Source organism: Pleurodeles waltl, chromosome 6 (assembly GCF_031143425.1).
Source record: "Pleurodeles waltl isolate 20211129_DDA chromosome 6, aPleWal1.hap1.20221129, whole genome shotgun sequence".
NCBI lineage: Eukaryota > Metazoa > Chordata > Amphibia > Caudata > Salamandridae > Pleurodeles > Pleurodeles waltl.
The window spans coordinates 443,002,727-443,017,081 of record NC_090445.1 but is presented as its reverse complement, the minus strand read 5'-3'; the positions used below and the strand labels follow the sequence as shown (position 1 = coordinate 443,017,081).

At 42.8% G+C, this 14,355-nt stretch overlaps 1 protein-coding gene across 3 annotated transcripts in view; it reads right to left on the bottom strand.

The window, feature by feature from the left end:
- TMCC2 (transmembrane and coiled-coil domain family 2) overlaps positions 1 to 14,355 on the bottom strand; it is a 647,328-nt gene that overhangs the window by 206,335 nt on the left and 426,638 nt on the right. The window contains exon 1 of one of the 3 annotated variants that reach the window (XM_069238539.1): positions 2,404 to 2,674. The exons of the other annotated variants lie outside the window; for them this stretch is intronic. The gene's annotated coding sequence lies outside the window, so the exon portion shown is untranslated. Of the gene's footprint in view, positions 1 to 2,403; positions 2,675 to 14,355 lie in introns of those variants that run through there. 3 annotated transcript variants of the gene reach the window in all.

Genomic DNA, 14,355 nt, shown 5'->3' with positions numbered 1-14,355 from the left:
GTAATAGCGATTTCTTAAAAATCGCTATTACCGAATTGCAATGGGCCTTGATGGTACATCTGGCCCCTAGTCATTCCATTTCAAGCATTCTGCCATTTAACCAAAACCGGAGGCAGTGATTATTTACGATAGATACTAAATTATACTGGTGAAGGTATGTGTCCATCTCCTCTCATTTTAACAATAAAATAATAATATTATCATAGAAATCAACACATTAAGGTCCTAATTTATAGTTTGGAGGAGAGGGTACTGTATCACAATAGAGTACCCTTGAAGACAAACTGAAGGTTTCCCTTACTCATTCAGAATCCAACGCACCTTCATTACATAGATTATTATGTCTCTGCCACTGATATAACTCTCTGACGCCCCAAAAGAACAAAGCTGTCAGGGTTTGGCCATGTGTCCGCCTATCTGATTTGGGGTGGGCGATAACATAGCAAATTTTCACTCTCTGTCACTGCCATGTAAAATCTGGTGGTAAGGGCAGTGAGAACTGCACAAAGCCCCCTCTTCCCCTCAAGAAAACTCCTGTGGCGAGCAGGCCATTGCTTTTTTTCCAAAACAAAATCCCACTTTTAGTTTTGTGTTGGAAAATAATGTAAAAAAAATTGTGAGCTTGTTGACGGAGCTGTCCGCCAAATTTACAATGCACTGATAGAAACCGCTGTGACGGCTGATCCTACCAAAGCTTGAAACGACTACTGGGCTGGTGGACATCTCAGAATTTGGCAGGCTAACACTCCGTCAGAGGAACAAAGTACTTAACTCTGTCACCCTCACAGAGTAAACACCCATCAACCAAACTCTAAATCAGGTATTAAATCTTGATGATAACTCCCTCGATATGCCTGAAAGTTCACCAATAAGCTTTGACTCATGCAAAATCAGAAAGCACATATGAGACACCAAACAAGAAGATTGGATTGGCAGGGCCTCTGAGCAACACATCAAGTCTACTGAAGAACAGGTCCCTCTTAATTACAATCATGTGCCAACAATTGACACCTACCAACCAAATATGTACATTTGGCAAATGTGGCCCGGCATCAACAATCATCGGGAAGACCTGCGCTGATATTAAAATGTCTGGGCTTTCAGTAGGCAAACTTATGGGCCACCCTAGTCCCAACTTGAGAGAAATTGTAGAATCGACTTAAAGCTGCCAACTTGGGACTTGCTTAGCCAGTCCTCTCAGCAAAATATTCTATATTCACCTTATTCTCAAAAGGTCCCTGCGCCCCTTCCTCTGAATTCCATTCACACATTGTAGTTTGTTCTCTTGTGCTGAGTGTTCCGAAGCAGCTACTTAGAAGCAGGTAGTGCTATATAAATTAAGTAAATGAATTAAAACAAATAGTACATGGAAATGGATGCCTGAATGTTTTAAATAGGGGGAACACTGCTGCAATATATTCATATTAACCAATGTAGGAGTAATTAAAAATCTGAAAATCGTCATCTCCTTCATATTTTTCATTTGCCATCCTCCCTGACTGTAGAATAGCAAAACACATTTAAAAAAAAAAAAAAACTTGCTAGAAGACAGAATAAAATGAAAACCTGGCAAAACATTGTTTGTAACCGGAATTGAAAACAATGAGAACATAAATTATGGAGGCTCATCCAGTTCAGCGATTTCCCACCATTACAGATACAAACAAATCATGCGTTCAGATGCATATCAAATCATTCAGAATTAAAAGCAACGCTTGGTAAGCCAGTGCAAAGCTAGTGGATTTAAACTGCATACGTGAAAAATAAGAGCTCTGCTTCAGGGAAATGCCAGAAATTGTGCTCTTATTTTTCTCCTTGTTTAAAGCAGTAGTTAATTTGTAAATAAAAACGTCCCAGTGCCCAAAGCTCTCCTCCGAAACACGCGGCTGCATTAAATAAATGTGCGAGCACAGAATACTGAGGCAGCTATCCTAAAGCTATCTCGGGCTTCTTTAAACCATTTACTGCCACTCTTGCAGCTTTCAGCTTTCTCCGTTTGTGAAGATTTTCCGTCTTTGTTTGCCCCTCCTTTCCCATATGTGTCTTTCTCTCGCAGTAATTGCCTGATGCAGAAAAATATGTGCCGGCCCTCCAAAATAAGTGCCGGTGACCCCCACTGGCTAGCACCGGCTAAAATGAAGCACTGATTTAGAGCAAGTTGAACCTAAGATTTTAATATATCAAACTGCAATTCAATCTATAGTACTTAGGAAAGGAGTTAAGACAACACTGCCTCTAGCAGGTAAACGATGACATCGAATAATGATAATTGCCAAGGCGTGTCTAACCTACTTAGTTCTTGCTAAAACTATAGCACCCCAAAATATATCATTAAACAAACAAGGCTAAACCGCTCAAAAATAAAAGGACACCTTACAATACAGATCAACAAAGACGACTTACATACAGTGGGGTTTCCGGCACCTGCTTCAAAGTTAAAACGTACTGCTATTAAAGGATACTGGAGAGCAGCTGAGCAGATTCCAACGATAAATTCGGAGCCTTAACACGCCCTGGACCATGCGGTATAACAATGTACGTACAGGTCATCAGAAAGTAACTTTTCCTTTCGAGCCTATCTGCTTTTTTAAATGTCAGATATCTTTGTATCTTCTTGTTTTGGGGTTACTTCTGGGATTAGCCCTGCTAGCTCTCTTTCTCCGCCAGAGCTGGTCTCGGTACTGGGGGCAACTGTGGGAAGCTCCGACAAATGAGGGGTAACACGATCGCTTGGGAATGCGTAAGATCCCAGCTGGTGTGCAGTCTGTAGATGTGGATCCGGCCTACTGCAGAGCCTGTATCCATGTCATCTCTCGCCCAAGAACTGCGGCACGCGAACCTTGACCTCATTCTCCAAATTCTCTGGACTTAAGTGAGTGGCTCCCCATTCGACACTGCCACTGCCTGTCTGGATGATGAGTAAGCGTTCACCCTTTATAGAAAACGTATGACTCAACTACAGAAGTAAAATCAGCGTTATAAAGTGTGCCAGTGGCTATCTAGTCTGCCCATAATATGGCTCACTAAAAGTGTGGATCTCGGCTAGTGGGACAATTTTCCTGCAGGGTCTGAGCAAACGATGTTTAAACCTTCTGCCACAGTGAATACAAAGTTTAATGTGGAAAGAATGCTACTCATCCATATATTGACAGACTACAGGGCCAACTCCTGCTCCAGGAGTAAATGTACATGTTTGTGCGATTCACCATTTGCAAGAGTAGATTTACACTTAATCGTAGACTTACATCACTCCCTCAGTTCAGGGGGACAAAACATCTACAACTGAATTTAGGAGCATAAAGTTACTACTGATAATTTTTCACACATGGGCGGAGATCACCACCACTGTGGTGGAGATTTCCATATGGGAAAGCATACGAAAACTATCAAAGTTTTTTGTTTTATTTCAAGATTAGACATAAAATATAAATGCAAAATAATTTAACACACTTATTATTAACACAAAACGAATGAAATGTTATAGCACATTAGCTCATTAAATTAAATGTTTATTAAATTCACTATTTAAATATATTTAATGTACAAACAATATTTCTTAAACAATAATTTAAAAAATCTCTCTCAGAGTAACTCATTTCTATTGAATATTTATTACAATTTGGTAAGTTATATGTTGAACTAATTAAACTTATTTTTAAGTTATTATAAAAGTTAAATGTAATTGTATTTTTTAATTTAAGTTCACTTTAAAAATGATTTAATATAATAGACAAAATATTAAACTATATAAAACTATACATACATATATATATATCTATATATGTATATATAAATCTATATATGTATATATATATATATATATGTAAATTTTCTTAACTTAATTTTTATTTGTCTAACATTTTCTACAGCATATTATTTTAAGTCCCTGACACCATTATTTCCTATGAATGTCTGTTGCAGTACCTGTAGTGATGTGTAGTGCTTGACATACTCCACGACTGGATTATATTTACTACTGTTTTGTCACCTGGTAGTAACTTAACAGGTAGTAACTTAACAAGTGTTGTTTGTAATCAGCAAAGGGATTTCTCTTTGGTGGCTGGGCGTTTTTAGTAGCTTGTCCCACCCAAAACACCTACTTACTTTTCTCTAAATCCCTCCTATATTGTAGTGGGCATTCCCTATTTTCTTATCCTAACCTCTATACCCTGCCACTTAACTGGCAAACTTACATGTGCGGAGATCTGGCCATAGAAAAGATAGGAGAAGTGGAGGTAGAGATTGCCACCTGTCAGTTGCTGGATTGTATTTTGTAGTAAGCAGTTCTACTGTGGTACTACTTTAATACTATAAGATGCCGTTTGTGAATCAAGCCCTACATCTCCGAACTACTGAGTTTTTGGGTCCTTGATGTTGAAAAGGATGAGGCTGAAAGGTTAGCATTCATTTATGTTTAAACCCTTGATGTAAAATGTAAATGTTATAATACACAAACACACAATTCCCTTTATAGATGCTTTAGTATCAAGCCCAGAGAAGTATTGCTGGCACACCACTACTGTTTCTCAATTATGATATAGTGGTTATGTTCTAGCCGAGTTAGAACCAATCCTACAGATAAAAAACACACCTGTTTCAATCCTTTTCTTATTTATATTAATAATATTTTCATTTATTGAATGCTTATAAAAAATGTTTCACACATTAGTCAAAACAGTCCTTAAGTACTCTTAATTCTTACTTCATTAGTTTTTAACATAAAACTTCTGTTTATAGAACCTATTGCACAATATTCATATAAAAAAATAAAAAACTTCACAATCAAAACTACAAACACTCATGCAGTACTTTCTATATACCTTATTTGTTTTTTTTCACAAAAACTTTTGTTAATAAAACCTATCAAACAATATATGCAAATAACAGTTGCTCATATACAAGTGTTTACAAAAAGTGTTGCTGTGGCGTTTCAGTGGTATTTTCAATGGTTCACCCCACCTCCTTCAGGACAAAGAATACTTTATGTATGATTTATTGTTTTATAATGGCATATCATTTCCAATTTATTTACTGCCATCCATTTTCTATATTTCTTTGCTTCTCCAAAAATTGCCAGTCTTTTATTTTCTTCTTTTAATTGGAGAATTGCTTTTTGGTTTAGAAATTAAAAAAACGTTTCCCGGTCATGCCTTTTATTCATTTTTGCCATTGGGCGGTTTATTCCCGCTGTTTGTTTCCTCTGTATTCTAAGTCTCACGTGAGATCTGTAGAACACCTTTCTGTGGTCTGTTATATGATCCTTCGTTAGTTAGTAACTAACCGCCCAGCGACAAATATTTTACAAATTCAAAAACTGTTTCCCGGGTGTGCCTTTAGTAATTTTTGTCATTGGGCGGTTAGTTGCTAACTAACCAAGGACTGTGAAGTTTTTATTTTTTATTTTAATATAAATATTGTGCACTAGGTTCTATAAACAGAAGTTTTATGTTAAAAACTAATGAAGTAAGAATTAAGAGTACTTAAGGACTGTTTTGAATAAATTTGTGAATTTTTTTTATAAGCATACAATAAATAGAAGTATTATTAATATAAATAAGAAAAGGATTGAAACAGGTGTGTATTTTTATCTGTAGGATAGGTTCTAACACGGCTAGAACATAACCACTATATCATAATTGACAAACAGTAGTGGTGTACCATCAATACGTCTCTGGGCTTGATACTAAAACATCTATAAAGGGAATTTTGAGTTTGTGTATTATAAATTAACCCAGTCCCTTTATTGGGTTTGGGGGTTTCTCTCTTAACCCGTTAAATGCGGGCGTCGGCCACTGGCCGACGCCCACACTCCCTCCCTGGTGCGGGTCACGACCAGTGGCCGACACCAGGGAGGGGGTTAAAAATCCTCCGGTGCATTGCACCGGAGGATTTATTATTATTTTTTTTTCACCGTAGGAGACGCGGAAGAGCTTCCGCGTCTCCATCCCACCCCCCTCCCGCCCCCTTATGACGTCAGCGCGCCGCGAGGCGCGCTGACGTCACATTTTTTCCCCACCGGAGAAGGAGAGATGGAGGTAAGCGTTCTTTCCTTCTCCGGTGGGGAAAAAAAGGCCAAAACGGCCTCCCCAGATGCCAGGGAGGCATCGATGGAAAGGGGAGGCTCTCCCCTTTCCATCGATGCCTCCCTGGCACCGTTTCCTGGCCGTGGATCGCAGCGCGGCTGCGATCCACGGCCAGGAAACGCCACTAGGCACCAGGGATCTTCTTTGGGGGGGTCGGCCCCCTCGTAAAAGGGCCACCCCCCCCCCCCCGGGGCAATATTTTAATTATTTATACTGTTTTGGGGGGCGATCGCGCCCCCCACAAAAAAAAGAAATAAAAAAAAGAAAAAAAAAATGGCGGGGTCGGCCCTTGGAACACGGGCCGACCCCAGGGAAAAAAAAAAAAACGTAGTTTTGCCTGGGGAGGCCGATCGCCCCCCCAGGGTAAAAAAAAAACAAAAAAAAACAAATTGTTGGTGGTCAGCCCTTAGGGTGACCATCAATGGGGCCATTTTTTTTTTTATACATGTGTGCTTTGCCGAGGGCAAGCACACATGTATAAAAAGAAAAAGATTTGTGACATGAGTCTCATATATATGTGTATATATGTATACACATATATATATCTATATAGATATATATATCTATATAGATATATATATATATATATATCTATATAGATATATATATATATATATATATATATAGATAGATATATATATTTTTTTCAGGACAAGCATTGCAGCGTCCATGTGCTGCTTTTCTGACTTGTTGGTGTGTATCTGGGCTTCTAACAACGCCCACCTCACGCCCATCACTACCACTCCTTTGATGGCATTGGAAAATGATTTACCTTTGTCCCTCCTTGGGGAGGTTTTGCTACCGCCTTGGCCATCGCCCCTGGTACATGGCTAATTGCACTTTTGCTGTTACGTTTAACTGCGAGCGAACTTCTTTTCCTTTTGTGTAACTCTTCACATGATGCTCATGGTGGCCATGGCGCTGTGAATCGGCTCTCTTATGTGAAAGAGTTTAACTTTAAATTATCAATTTATGTGGCAAGAAAAGTTGGGTTAGGAGTTTATAACGCTAATAGCTCTAACTCGAGCAGATGCGAGACCCATTGCATTGTAAATGCTTGTTATTCTTGTGTGTGTTGTTTTATAATGGTGAACAATTTCACCGCACTCCACGAGGACCGTGATCAAGACTCCTTGGTGAGTTGAAACACGTTGGTGGTTATTGACTGCAATAAAATACACGTTTATTTGTACTTCATGGAGTGCGGTGAAATTTTTCCGCATTAGATAATTTCTAGATTGGTCTTCCCTGTCACTGGGCACCGGCAGTGAAGTGTGCCGCCCAGCAACCCTTCAACCACTTTGTTTCTAAACATATAAATATATATATATTATTATATATATATATATATATATATATATATATATATATATATATATATATATATATACACACACAATATGCATGCATGCATGTCTTTTCTGTAGTGGCAGTTTTGCTGGATAGTACTGAGGGAATTAGAAGAGGAGGTAATGGGAGGCAGAGCACCAAAAATGACTGTTGCACAGGGTGTGTGGTAAGGTGAAGTAATACATTCTTTTTTTGTTTTTTTCAGTGTTTTCAGAGAATCTGCAGAATTGGAGAAGAAGCGAAGGTAAGGTGACGACATTTCCTGTTGTACACAACAAACATACCAACAAGCAATTTTGTGACTATCTGCCTTCTACGTAGGATAGTAATTTAGAGGGACAGTTTAGCCAGTTGCAGAGATGGCGTCTCGTTGGATGACTGCTGATCAAGCCCTAGCTCGGGTTATGGAGGACAGTTCTGATGTAGGCTCAGAGACTGAGACAGCAGACACTGAGACAGCATCTGAGGGAGAGGACAATGGGGCAGATTCTGGGAGTGATTTTTCAGTCGGCGGAGTCCCATCTGACGACACCTCTTCCAGTGAGTCTGAAGGAGACAATGACGACATCCGTGCTGTCCCTTCGCAAGCACATTCTGGGCAGCGGGACCACATTGGGTTAGCCGAACCCAGAGAGCACGTGCTTGCTGCCGCAAGCACAGAACGAGTGCTCTCTTGGCAGCCCCCCTGTTTGGTTCAGCCCCAAATTCCACCTTTTACTGGTGACGCTGGATGTAAAGTCGATACAGCTAACTTTTTGCCAGTCGACTACATCTATCTGTTTTTGGATGTTGACTTTCTTCAGAAAGTTGTGCAGCAAACAAATTTGCGTGCAGACCAATTTCTGAGGGAGCGCGGAGGCACTCTAGGGCCCCGTTCTAGGGCACGCCAGTGGACTCCCACTTAGCTGGCGGAGTTGAAGATATTTTTGGGCCTTACCCTCCAAATGGGGTTAGTACAGAAACCCACCTTGCAGTCCTACTGGACGACTCGCACGGTTTGGGTAACTCCCATCTTCGCACCATACATGAGCAGAGATCGTTTTTTGCTACTGCAGCGCATGCTGCATTTCAATGACAATTCTGCTGCATTGCCCCGGGACCATCCAGATCATGACAGGTTGTTCAAAATTCGGCCTGTCGTGGAACATTTGTCTGCCAGGTTTCCAGAGATCTATACTCCTGGAAAGAATATAGCAGTCGATGAGTCCTTGATCCTGTACAAAGGACGGCTGCTTTTCAGACAGTACATTGCGAGCAAAAGAGCTCGCTATGGCATAAAGCTGTACATGCTGTGTGAGAGCTCTACTGGCTATGTGTACAGCCTGAGAGTGTATACAGGGAAGGATTCTACCCTAAACCCTGTAGGTTGCCCTCCCACGTTAGGGGTCACAGGTAAGATTGTATGGGAACTTGTCCATCCACTTCTTCACAAAGGTTATAACCTTTATGTGGACAATTTCTATACAGGAGTAGAGCTGTTCAGTGAGCTCTACAAAGCTGGCACTGTGGCCTGCGGTACAGTTCGTTGTAACCGCAAAGGATTCCCGCGGGAGCTTGTTTGCAAGAAGCTCCAGAAATCACAGAGTACTGCATTGCGTTCTAACGAACTGCTCGCAGTCAAGTTCCTAGATAGACGTGATGTATACGTGCTCACTACAATTCATGATGAGAGCACTTCTCCTATCACGGTTTGGGGTCAGATGGCCGAAGTCCACAAGCCCATCTGTATACTTGATTACAATAAGTACATGGGTGGAGTGGACAAGAACGACCAGGTTCTTCAACCATACAATGCGTGTCGTAAAACTCGCACTTGGTACAAGAAACTGTTTACCCACCTGATTCAGATGGCAACATATAATGCGTATGTTGTTTACCGTCAGACAACAACAGGAAGACTCATGACTTTCCTTGACTTCCAGTTGTCTGTAATTGAAAGCCTCACTGCTGTTACTGAAGAAGCAGCAGCCTCCACCTCATATGTTCTGGAGGATGTGGCAAGGCTGCAGGAGCGACACTTTGCTGATCGCATACCTAAAACACCCAAAAAGGATCGCCCATGTCGTCGCTGTAAAGTGTGCTCAAAGCATGGAAAGCGGCAGGAGAGTCGGTATTACTGTCCCCAGTGTCCATCACAACCAGGCCTCTGTATCCCTACTTGCTTTACGTTGTATCATACTAAAGCAAAGTTCTGGGAAATCGACTGAGGTTGAGCTGCTGTTGGGTAATCCTTTCAGTGGCAGTGCATGGATACCGAACGTCCATGGGCCACTGCTTCGTTAGGCAAGGAGCCACAGAATTTTACTTCATCATGGACTTCCTTTTGGCGAGGTCGGTGTTCTGTTCAATTAACATGCATTTTCTTCCCCCTACTGCATATACTAGTAGACAGAACATATGCCACATTGCCACGGAGTACCCTTTCTTCACCTGCATGTCTTCCTTACTTTCAACGGTAGATATGCTCTCTCAGTTCGAGAAATCACTTTGTAGGGCATACTTGGAAGCCCCCAACTTGCTTCCACAAACTAGTATAGGTTCACTTGGCTATTATACAGGATTAGCCAGGACTCTGATGAGAACAGAGACATGGATGGGTAAGGAAAGCTTATGGTAGGAGTGCCTTCACAGGGTTATTGCACAGGTAGAAGGCAGATAGTAAAGGTAGTACAGATGTACATCATCTACACCTATGGATTCAAACCCATTGGTGCCATCCCAGCACTAAAGGAGAATGACTTGTATAGGTCAGTGTTTGACCTGCTTTTCATGTTCATCCTCCATCAGAACTTAGTAGATGTTCAGTTTGCTGTATAAGTGCATTATAGTCACATCACTGCAAATAATGTTGGCTGGGACATATGCTACGTTCTCATGGACTCCCCTATGTACCAAACACTACCCTTTTCCATAGCCTATGACCTTCTCTTTAGGGAACATCATGAGAAATCCCCAGCATGTCTCCCTTAGTTTCAAAGGTAGATATGCTCACTCAGTTCGAGGAATCGCTTTGTACGGCATACTCGGACACCCCCAACTTGCATCCACAAACTGGAAGGAGTTGGATTTAGCACAGAGATTGCGCTAAAGGCGCATGAAAAACATGTCTTCCTGAGCCTCAGGTGGCTGTCACAGGAGTCATTAGTAAAGGTTTGTTACGCATGCATTTGGTAATGTTAAGGAAGAAGGAGGCAGGTAGCCTATGACCTTCTCTTTAGGTAACAGCATGAGAAATCCCCAGCATGTCTCCCTTAGTTTCAAAGGTAGATATGCTCACTCAGTTCGAGGAATCGCTTTGTACGGCATACTCGGACACCCCCAACTTGCATCCACAAACTGGAAGGAGTTGGATTTAGCACAGAGAGTGCGCTAAAGGCGCATGAAAAACATGTCTTCCTGAGCCTCAGGTGGCTGTCACAGGAGTCATTAGTAAAGGTTTGTTACGCATGCATTTGGTAATGTTAAGGAAGAAGGAGGCAGTTACTTGACAGGTGGTAAAATGTAGTCAAACTTAATCCGTTCTGTGGCGTGTGAATGTGATGGGCCCTTGTCTGGCAGCGGTAAGTTAATGTGAGTGGAGTGATTGATTGGATTGGGCCCGTGGCTGGCGATATGAAAGGGTTGTTTGTTGTGCGTGAATGGCGTGTGAATGGACCATAAAGAGGTTGGTGCCTGGACGCGGCTTTATGGCCCACCTTCAGAAGGCTTGGTTTCAACATTCAGATACTTTGATAAGTAATCATGCTTTAAAACCATAATTTCTGGAGGTGCTAAAACCAACCAGTGTGAGTGGTGGGTTAACTTTAACAAACTAGTACCAGGGGAGACCAAGGGTGCAGGACTTGCATGGCTTTCACCAGTTTTCCTTCACCCAGAATCCCCTTGAAATTACATTATGTGCTTAAAAAACACATTTTCCTTGCATTCCAATGAGCAGAAGTCCAGGGATCTGCAGGGATCCTCAAAATTCCTACCACCCAGTGTTTCCCCACTTGTCCTGATAAAAACACAACCCCGCTTGTGTGCCTGCGCCTAGTGCCTGCTTCAGGAATGAATCACTCCAGGGTTAACAGTAGACCTCAAGCAAGGACTACCATTGACCCTTGTGTGATCCATTCCTGTCGCGGGCGCTAGGCCTACCCACACAAGTGAGGTATCGTTTTTATCGGGAGACTTGGGGGGACGCTGGGTGGAAGGAAATTTGAGGCTCCTCTCAGATTCCAGAACTTTCTGTCATCGAAATGTGAGGAAAACTTGTTTTTTTAGCCACTTTTTGAGGTTTGCAAAGGATTCTGGGTAACAGAACCTGGTCAGAGCCCCGCGAGTCACCCCATCTTGGATTCCCCTAGGTCTCTAGTTTTCAAAAATGTACAGGTTTGGTAGGTTTCCCTAGGTGCCGGCTGAGCTAGAGGCCAAAATCTACAGGTAGGCACTTTGCAAAAAACAGCTCTGTTTTCTGTGATGTGTCCACGTTGTGTTTTGGGGCATTTCCTGTCGCGGGCGCTAGGCCTACCCACACAAGTGAGGTATCATTTTTATCGGGAGACTTGGGGGGACGCTGGGTGGAAGGAAATTTGAGGCTCCTCTCAGATTCCAGAACTTTCTGTCACCGAAATGTGAGGAAAACTTGTTTTTTTAGCCACTTTTTGAGGTTTGCAAAGGATTCTGGGTAACAGAACCTGGTCAGAGCCCCGCGAGTCACCCCATCTTGGATTCCCCTAGGTCTCTAGTTTTCAAAAATGTACAGGTTTGGTAGGTTTCCCTAGGTGCCGGCTGAGCTAGAGGCCAAAATCTACAGGTAGGCACTTTGCAAAAAACAGCTCTGTTTTCTGTGATGTGTCCACGTTGTGTTTTGGGGCATTTCCTGTCGCGGGCGCTAGGCCTACCCACACAAGTGAGGTATCATTTTTATCGGGAGACTTGGGGGGACGCTGGGTGGAAGGAAATTTGAGGCTCCTCTCAGATTCCAGAACTTTCTGTCACCGAAATGTGAGGAAAACTTGTTTTTTTAGCCACTTTTTGAGGTTTGCAAAGGATTCTGGGTAACAGAACCTGGTCAGAGCCCCGCGAGTCACCCCATCTTGGATTCCCCTAGGTCTCTAGTTTTAAAAAATGTACAGGTTTGGTAGGTTTCCCTAGGTGCCGGCTGAGCTAGAGGCCAAAATCTACATGTAGGCACTTTGCAAAAAACAGCTCTGTTTTCTGTGATGTGTCCACGTTGTGTTTTGGGGCATTTCCTGTCGCGGGCGCTAGGCCTACCCACACAAGTGAGGTATCATTTTTATCGGGAGACTTGGGGGGACGCTGGGTGGAAGGAAATTTGAGGCTCCTCTCAGATTCCAGAACTTTCTGTCACCGAAATGTGAGGAAAACTTGTTTTTTTAGCCACTTTTTGAGGTTTGCAAAGGTTTCTGGGTAACAGAACCTGGTCAGAGCCCCGCGAGTCACCCCATCTTGGATTCCCCTAGGTCTCTAGTTTTCAAAAATGTACAGGTTTGGTAGGTTTCCCTAGGTGCCGGCTGAGCTAGAGGCCAAAATCTACATGTAGGCACTTTGCAAAAAACAGCTCTGTTTTCTGTGATGTGTCCACGTTGTGTTTTGGGGCATTTCCTGTCGCCGGCGCTAGGCCTACCCACACAAGTGAGGTATCATTTTTATCGGGAGACTTGGGGGGACGCTGGGTGGAAGGAAATTTGAGGCTCCTCTCAGATTCCAGAACTTTCTGTCACCGAAATGTGAGGAAAACTTGTTTTTTTAGCCACTTTTTGAGGTTTGCAAAGGATTCTGGGTAACAGAACCTGGTCAGAGCCCCGCGAGTCACCCCATCTTGGATTCCCCTAGGTCTCTAGTTTTCAAAAATGTACAGGTTTGGTAGGTTTCCCTAGGTGCCAGCTGAGCTAGAGGCCAAAATCTACATGTAGGCACTTTGCAAAAAACAGCTCTGTTTTCTGTGATGTGTCCACGTTGTGTTTTGGGGCATTTCCTGTCGCGGGCGCTAGGCCTACCCACACAAGTGAGGTATCATTTTTATCGGGAGACTTGGGGGGACGCTGGGTGGAAGGAAATATGAGGCTCCTCTCAGATTCCAGAACTTTCTGTCACCGAAATGTGAGGAAAACTTGTTTTTTTAGCCACTTTTTGAGGTTTGCAAAGGATTCTGGGTAACAGAACCTGGTCAGAGCCCCGCGAGTCACCCCATCTTGGATTCCCCTAGGTCTCTAGTTTTCAGAAATGTACAGGTTTGGTAGGTTTCCCTAGGTGCCGGCTGAGCTAGAGGCCAAAATCTACAGGTAGGCACTTTGCAAAAAACAGCTCTGTTTTCTGTGATGTGTCCACGTTGTGTTTTGGGGCAATTCCTGTTGCGGGCGCTAGGCCTACCCACACAAGTGAGGTATCATTTTTATCGGGAGACTTGGGGGGACGCTGGGTGGAAGGAAATTTGAGGCTCCTCTCAGATTCCAGAACTTTCTGTCATCGAAATGTGAGGAAAACTTGTTTTTTTAGCCACTTTTTGAGGTTTGCAAAGGATTCTGGGTAACAGAACCTGGTCAGAGCCCCGCGAGTCACCCCATCTTGGATTCCCCTAGGTCTCTAGTTTTCAAAAATGTACAGGTTTGGTAGGTTTCCCTAGGTGCCGGCTGAGCTAGAGGCCAAAATCTACATGTAGGCACTTTGCAAAAAACAGCTCTGTTTTCTGTGATGTGTCCACGTTGTGTTTTGGGGCATTTCCTGTCGCGGGCGCTAGGCCTACCCACACAAGTGAGGTATCATTTTTATCGGGAGACTTGGGGGGACGCTGGGTGGAAGGAAATTTGAGGTTCCTCTCAGATTCCAGAACTTTCTGTCATCGAAATGTGAGGAAAACTTGTTTTTTTAGCCACTTTTTGAGGTTTGCAAAGGATTCTGGGTAACAGAACCTGGT